We start from the raw sequence: 8,950 nt of genomic DNA, 5'->3' as shown, positions 1-8,950 counted from the left end.
AGAAACGTAAAAATAACTTTGTCATTCTCAAAGTAAAGTTAGTCTTTTTAAAAATATTCTGCTCACTCAGATGAAAGGAATCCTTTATAGGAACACCTGGCAAACTTGCTAATCTTTTAATTTATGTCAAAATTGACACCCAGGGTCCAGCCTAAAAGTAAAAAAAATTGAGATGTTAAAGTTTACCTTTAGATAACAGAGAAGCCTCTGGCTCAACTTCCCTCTGTCTTTTTGTTTGTTTGGTTGGTTGGTTGGTTTGGTTTGGTCCACACCGGTGACGTTCCTGGGATACTCCTGGCTATGCACTCAGAAATCGCTCCTGACTTGGGGGACCATATGGGATGCCAGTTCATCCTAGGTTAACACGCCTTAGGTAAACACCCTACCACTTGCACAAGCTTTGGCCCTCCCCTCTGTCTTTTAATTGGAGGTTATCATCCAGAAGATTTGTAACCAACACTAAAGGCCTGTGAATTATCTGTTGTGAAGAAACTTATTGACCAAACAGTATCTACTGATAAGCTTGTTGCTAACAAGAAAGTACAATTATTTAACCTACAGGAAAGAAGATGTAGGCAGTCTCTCACAAGTAAAATTCATGTTTAAATACACCCCTTAGTATTCAATAAACACACTCACAATTATGATCCACCACAACTGAGTGTGCCTTTCATCAACTTTTCTGGGGACCCAGAGAACTCCCTGAAGTGTCTAGACAAAGTGGCCATGACAGAGAACTCCCTGAGTGCTCCAATATATATTTGTTCAACAAATAAACAACTAAAAAAAGAACTAATAGGTGAGGTATCAATATAAGTGAAATTTCAACTCAATTCAGAAATGTTTTTTGAAATGACAATATTTCTCTCAGAGAAAAACTAATATAAAGATATTTTATGCCAGGGATTGTCTTGCTAGCATTTAGAGTTGAGGACACAGCTTACTGTGATACCAAAATCTCTCACACAGGGCTGGAGAGATAGCATGGAGGTAGGCATTTGCCTTCCGTGTAGAAGGATGGTGTTTCCAATCCCGGCATCCCATATGGTCCCTCAAGCCTGCCAGGAGTGATTTCTGAGAGTAGAGCCAGGAGTAACCCCTGAGCGCTACCAGGTGTGACCCAAAAACAACGACAACAAAAATCTCTCACACAGGGATCTACTTAATAATTTTTTAGACCAACTGCAAGAGACTGTGAGTGTTGCCTGTGCATGTTTTTCTACTGTCCGGTGTCCTGAACCTCTCCTGAGTGGGCCAAGAAGGGCCCAACAAAACCATTCTTCTAGAGTTGCTTGAGGCCGAAAATCCAAGGAACACTGAGTCTCAGAGTGAAAACTGGCAATAGAGGTAACCAGCAGAAAAGCAGGTCCTCTATCTGTGACATCAGGTTTGAGAAATATGCCTCTGCTGACTGATTACCAACTGCGAGAGATTGTGAGTGTCACTTATGCATGTTTTTCTACTGTCCTGTGCCCTGAACCTCTTCTAAGTGGGCCAAGAAGGGCCCAGAAAAATTGCTTACCTAGAGGCACCAGAGGAGCCTTCTTGCTGTACACTCTTTCTAACAAATGAAAAAAAATCACACTATAAGTGTGACAATAGGAAAACCTCGCAGGCAAACACTATGCACAGAGAATAAAGATGATAGATCTGATGACACAAAAAATACAAACCATTTGATTAACCTCTCAGATAGGGAGTTTAGAATAGAAATATGGAGGATACTCATGGAAATCAAAGAAAATATAGGTCTAGCTGAAAAGAACACAAAGACAGAAATCAGAACACTCAAACCAGAAATAACGGATCTAAAAAACATGGTAGCTCAACTGAAAAACTCAATGGACAGCCTCTCCAGCAGAGTAAGAATAGCTGAGGACAGAATCAGTGAACTGGAAGATCAAATGCAGAACAACTGCATACAGAAGAAGAGACTGGAAAAGAACTTTAAGGCAAATGATCAGACAATGGAAAAAGTACTCAAAGAATGTGAATAGATGAAAAGAGAAGTCTTTGATAAACTCAATAGAAACAACATAAGAATCATTGGAGTACCAGAGGCCCAGGAAAGGGATCCACAGGAAGAATCAACAGTCAAAGACATCATGGTAGAGAAACTTCTAGAGCTAAAGACTGCATGCAATCAAATCCTGCAAGCCTGAAGAGTACCAGCGAAAAGAGACCCAAAGAAAAATGCCCCAAGACACATCCTAGTCACAATGACAAATCCTACAAATAGAGATAAAATACTGAAAGCAGCAAAATCAAAAAGGAAAATTATATTCAAAGGAGCATCCATAATATTTACAGCAGACATATCACAAGAATCTCTCAAGGCCAGAAAACAGTAGTGGGATATTGTGAGAAGACTGAATGAAATGGAGGCTTAACCTAGAATACTGAACCCAGCTTGGCTCACATTTAGGTTTGAAGGAAGGATACATAGCTTCACAGATAAGCAACAGCTCAAAAACTTCAAAGATGCAAAACTAGCCTTAAAGGAAAAATAGAAAAGTCTACTTTACGACAAGAGAAACCAACAAATACACCAAATGTATACACAAAGATGACATTAAATCCTATAAAAATAATATCCCTCGATGCCAATGGACTAAATACACCAATTAAAAGACACAGAGTGGTGAAATGGATCAAAAAGATGAATCCAACCTTCTGTTGCCTTCAAAAAACACACCTGAATAGTCAGAACAAACATAGACTCAAAATCAAAGACTGGAGGAAAATTATCCAAGCAAACAATACCCTTAAAAAAGCTGGGCTGGCCATATTAATATCTGATGACACCAACTTTAGACTCAAAAAAGTTGTAAGGAACAAAGATGGACACTTTGTACTAATCAAAGGATATGTGTAAGAGAAAGAAATTAGACTACTAAAAATATATGGACCCAATGAAAGATCAGCAAATTATCTAATACAATTATTGACAAATTTGAAAGAAGACATTAGTAATTAACACAATAATTGTGGGAGACCTCAACAATGCCCTGTCAACACTTGATAGATCAACCAGACTAAGACCAATATATATGACACTCCATCCTCAGAAACCTGGATATACATTCTTCTCCACGGTACATGGGTCATTCTCCAGGATAGACCACATGATGGCACATAAAACATATCTCCATAAAATCAAGAGGATAGAAATTTTGCAGGATACCTTAGCTGACCACAAGGCTTTGAAATTAGATGTGAACTGAAAACAGACACAGAAGAAATACTTTAACACCTGGAAATCAAACTGCCTACTACTGGACAACCAGTGGGTCTGAGATGAAATCAAAGAGGAAATTAAAACTTTCCTGAAAACAAATGACAACGAAGATACAAACTACCAGAATCTATGAGACATAGGAAAAGCAGTCCTGAGAGAAAAATTTATAGCTTTGCAAGCACACATCTGTAAGGAAGAAGGGGCATACCTGAACAACTTAATGACGCAGCTTATAAAATTAGAAAATGATCACAAAAGAAACCAAAAATAGGGAGACAGAAGGAAATAACAAAGCTGAGAGCAGAAATCAATGAAGTAAAAATCCAAAAAACAATCCAATAGATAAATGAAAGTAGAAGTTGGTTTTTTGAAAGAAAAGAAAAACAAACAAGATTGATAGACCATTGCCAAAACTCTCAAGAAAGAGTGAGAAAGAAACTTGATAACCCGTATTAGAAATGAAAAGGGGGAGATCACTACAGATATTGCAGAGATTCAAAAGGTAATTAGAGACTACTTTGAGAAACTCTATGCCCTAACCATGAGAACCTGGAAGAAATGGATAAATTCATGGACTCTTATTACCTTCCATGGTTGAATAAAGAGGATGTAGCATATCTAAACACCTCATCACTATTAAGGAAATTACAATGGTAATCAAATGTCTGCCCAAAGAGAAAATCCCAGGCCCAGATGGATTTAATAATGAATTCTTTCAAACCTTTCAAGAGGAAGTACTACTAATTCTAGCCAGGCTCTTCCATAAAATTGAAAAAAATGGGAACACTTCCAAACACTTCTAAACTTTATGATGTCAAGATCACCTTGATACCAATACCAAACAGAGATGCTGCCGAAAAAGAAAATTACAGACCAATATCCCTGATGAACAAAGATGCAAAGATCCTCAACAAATACAGGCAAATAGGATCCAATGCCTCATCAAGAAGATCATTCACTACGATCAAGTAGGTTTCATCCCAGGAATGCAAGGATGGTTTAACATCCGTAAATCTATCAACATTGTACACAACATCAACAACAAGAAAAATAAATATTGGGGCAGGAGAGATAGCATGGAGGTAAGGTGCTTGCCTTTCATGCAAAAGGATGGTGGTTTGAATACTGGCATCCCATATGGTCCCCCGTGCCTGCCAGGAGCGATTTCTGAGTGTGGAGCCAGGAGTGACCACTGAGAGCTGCCGGATGTGACCCAAAAAGAAAAAAAAAAAGAAAAAGAAATATCACATGATCATATCAATAGACACAGAGAAAGCATTTGATAAGGTCCAACACCCATTGTTGATAAAAAAAAAAAACTCTCAGGAAGATGGGAATGAAAGGAACCTTTCTCAATATAGTCAAGGCCATCTACCACAAGCCAATGGCAAATATTATCCTCTGTAGAGAAAAACTAAAAGCTTTCCCTCTAAATTTGGATGTAAGGCAAGGCTGTCTGTTCTCACTACTCCTCTTTAACATAGTACTGGAATTGCTTGCAATAGCAATTAGGCAAGGAAAAGATATCAAGGGCATTGAGATAGGAAAGGAAGAAGTCAAGCTCTCACTGTTTGCAGATGATATGATACTCTAATTTGAAAACCCTAAAGACTCTACCAAAAAGCTTCTAGAAACAATAAATTCATATAGCAATGTGGCAGGCTACAAAATTAACACAAATAAACAATGGCCTTTTTATATACTAATAATGATAGGGAAGACATGGGCATTAAGAAAACAATCCCATTCACATTAGTGCCACACAAACTCAAATACCTTGGAGTCAACTTGACCAAAGACGTGAAAGACCTATTCAAAGAAAACTATAAAACCCTGCTCCAAGAAATAAGAGAGGACACACGGAAATGGAAACACATACCCTGCTCATGGATTGGCAGGATTAACATCATTAAAATGGCAATACTTCCCAAAGCATTGTACAGATTTAATGTGATCCCTTTAAAGATATGCATGACATTCTTCAAAGAAACAAATCAAACACTTTTGAAATTCATTTGGAACAATAAACACCCTAGAATAGCTAAAGCAATCATTGGTAAAAAGAATATGGGAGGCATTACTTTTCTGAAATTTAAACTGTATTACAAAGCATTATCAAAACAGCATGGTATTGGAATAAAGACAGACCCTCAGATCAGTGGAATAAACTTGAGTACTCATAGAATGTTCCCCAGACATACAAGCACCTACTTTTTGACAAAGGAGCAAGAAATTCTAAGTGGAGTAGGGAAGCCTCTTCAACTAATGGTGCTGGCAGAACTGGTTAGCCACATGCAAAAAAGCGATGTAGACCCCCCACCTAACACCATGTACAAAGGTAAAATCCAAATGGATTAAAGACCTGTTATCAGACCTGATACTATAAGGTATATAGAAGAACACATATGTAAAACACTCCATGACATTGAGATTAAAAGCATCTTCAAGGAAGAAACTGCACTCTCCAAACAAGTGAAAGCAGAGATTAACAGATGAGAATATATTAAGATGAGAAGCATCTGCACCTCAAAGGAAATAGTGCCCAGGATACGAGAGCCACTCACTGAGTGGGAGAAACTATTCACCCAATAAGTGGCTAATATCCAAAATATACAAGGCACTGACAGAACTTTACAAGAAAAAGCATCTAATCCCATCAAAAAATGGGGAGAAGAAATGGACAGACAACTTGACAAAAAAAGAAATACAAATGACCTAATGGCACATGAAAAAATGCTCCACATTAATAATCATTGGGGTGATGCAAATTAAAACAAATATGAGGTACCACCTCACACCACAGAGATTGGCACACATCACAAAGAATGAGAACAAGCATGTTGGTGGAATGTGAAGAGAAACGAACTTTTGTTTTTGTTCTCCCATTCACAATACAGACCAGGCAAAGGGCCTGGTTTGAGGTGTATATGGGGAGCATTTACTGCACCTCCTCTTTCTATACAGTCAGTGTAAAGAACACAGCCTGTGGTAAGCATTGGGAAGCCTTATCTTTTCTTTTCTTTTCTTTTCTTTTTTGATAATATATATATAAACCCTTCACCAGTGCAACATTCCCATCACCAATATCCCAAGTGTCTTTCCTCCCCACCCCACATTGGTCTGTACTGACAGGCTTTCTACTTCCCTCATTCAGTCACGTTTTGTTATGACAGTACTCAGTGTAATTATTTCTGTGACTGCACTAAACAATCCCTGTGGTGAGCTCATGTCGGGAGCTGGACCATCTCTTCTCTGAGAAGAGAAAGAAACTCTTATCCACTGCTGGTGGGAATGCCGTCTAGTCCAATCTTTATGGAAAGCGATATGGAGATTCCTCCAAGAACTGGAAATTGAGTTCCCATACAATCCAGCTATACCACTCCTTGGGATCTACCCTAGGAACACAAAAATACAATACAAAAATTCCTTCTTTACACCTACATTTATTGCAGCACTATTTACTATAACAAGACTCTGGAAACAACCAAGATGCCCTTCAGCAGATGAATGGCTAAAGAAACTATCATATAGATATACAATGGAATATTATGCAACCATCAGGAGAGATGAAGTCATGAAATTTTCCTATACATGGATGTACATGGAATCTATTATGCTGAATGAAATAAGTCAGAGGGAGAGAAAAGGACACAGAATAGTCTCACTCATCTATGGGATTTAAGAAAAATGAAGGACTTTCTTGCAATAATTTTCAGAGACAAAAGAGAGGAGGGCTGGAAGTTACAGCTCACTTCATGAAGCTCACCACCAAGAGTGATGAATGTAGTCAGAGAAATAACTACATTGAGAACTATCCTAACAATGAGAATGAATGAGGGAAGTAGATAGCTTGTCTAGAGTACAGGCAGGGGTGTGATGGGGAGGAGGGAGATTTAGGACATTGGTGATGGGAATGTTGCACTGGTGAAGGAGGGTGTTTTTTACATGACTGAAACCCAATCACAATATTTGTAATCAATGTTTTTAAATAAAGATATTAATTTTAAAAAGAAGTTTGTGTAACAGGATCTTGGAAATTATACTCTTACTACAGTGCTCATTATAAGATTGTTTTGGTAAACTTATTTTCAAACTATGTATATCTGCAGAAATGTCCTTATGATATTTTTAGATAATTTTATGGAAAAGGAACTTGTTTCCTCTATGCTACTATTACAATGCTCAGTGTAAGGATGTTTAGCAAGTTTTTTTTTTTTCAAATTAATTATAGCTACAAAAAGGTTCTAATTTTATGTTCAGAAAAGTCTGTGAGAAATTGTGATATGTATAAGATAAAGATTTGAAAAAAGCTGAAAAAAAAGAAAAATATAGGTATAAAAATTCTCAAAAGTGACACTTATTTGCATCATTTGACTCATTTTGCTCAGCATAATACTCTATTATCAATGTATAAGCAAATTTCATGATTCATTTTTCCTAATAGTTGTGTATTATTCCATTGTGTAGTTGTGTCACAGTTTATTTAGCCACTTACCTGTTTTAAAGCATTTGAATTGTTCCACATATGGCTGTTGAAATGAACTTAAGAATGCAAATGACTTTTTGCATTGTGCTTTGGGGCCCCCAATGTATATTCCTAGGAATTGTATTGCTGGGTTATATGGAATTTACTTTTTAGTTTATTTATGAATATACCTATTGTTTTCCAAAAATCTGGATCAGTTGACATTTCTACTATCATTGAATGAAAGATCCTTTTTCTCTGCATCTACACCAAAACTGATTGTTCTTTTTAATGTGTGCAAATCTCTGTGGTGTGAGATTATATATTATTGCTGTTTTGATTTGTATTTCTCTGATGATTAATGATGTGAAATCTTAAAAATTATAGAGTAAGATAATGATATCAGAGACAACAGAGACTATAGGCAGGAGGAAACTTGGACTGATGTAAATTTGGATTTAGTTTAGTCCACTAAACTTGGACTAGTGGTGGAGTGCAGTTAGGGCAGAGAATGGACCACTAACAAAGATAATTGAAAATAATTACTCAGGATGAGAACCAGATGCTGTAAGGATATAAAGTTATAAGCATCATATTCCTTCATTAACAATATTGCAAACCACAGTGTCTTAAAGGGGAAAGGGAAAGAAAGAAAGATAGAGAGACAAAGAGCGCAAGATCAAGAGAAACAGAGAGAGGGAAAGAGAGAAGAAAATGTCTGCCACAGATGCGGGCAGGGGAGAAGACAGGAGGGAAGCTGATGACACTGGTGGTTAGAAATGTGAACTGTATTGTATACTATATTACTGAAACTCAATCATAAACAACTTCGTAACTGGGGGAAAAGAAACAACACTTATGGAAAAACATATAGAACACAGGATTTAAATAAAGGTTTTTTGGGGGGCACAGCCAGCATTACTCAGGGGTTTCTCTTAGTTCTATGCTCAGAAGTCACTCCTGGAAGGCTCAGGGGACCTTATGAGATGACAGGGATAGAAATCAGGTTGGCCACATGCAAAGCAAATACCCTACCTTGTTTTCAAGGAGTGTTTTCAAGGTTAGTATTTTCACGCTGGTCCCCTAAATAAAATAATTTTTAAAAATAAAAAGTAACTAATTATGCAGCTCTTAGCACATTTTTGTCTTACCAGGAAAGTTAATGAACACTACTACATGTTTCCTAGAACATGACAAATGTATGTGCCCTCATATATTCTAACTAAAATGAATTCTATAGCCTATAA

The 8,950-nt window shown here is 37.2% G+C and overlaps 1 non-coding gene across 1 annotated transcript; it reads right to left on the bottom strand.

Annotated features, from left to right (window-relative positions):
• Positions 1-6,110: 6,110 nt before the first annotated feature.
• On the bottom strand, positions 6,111-6,243 carry LOC126033317 (small nucleolar RNA SNORA51). The gene has a single exon (XR_007504424.1). It is a non-coding gene; the product is annotated as a small nucleolar RNA SNORA51 (small nucleolar RNA).
• Positions 6,244-8,950: the final 2,707 nt, after the last annotated feature.

Source organism: Suncus etruscus, chromosome 16, assembly GCF_024139225.1.
Source record: "Suncus etruscus isolate mSunEtr1 chromosome 16, mSunEtr1.pri.cur, whole genome shotgun sequence".
NCBI lineage: Eukaryota > Metazoa > Chordata > Mammalia > Eulipotyphla > Soricidae > Suncus > Suncus etruscus.
The sequence above is the reverse complement of the archived record's forward strand: the minus strand, read 5'-3'. Positions and strand labels throughout refer to the sequence as shown.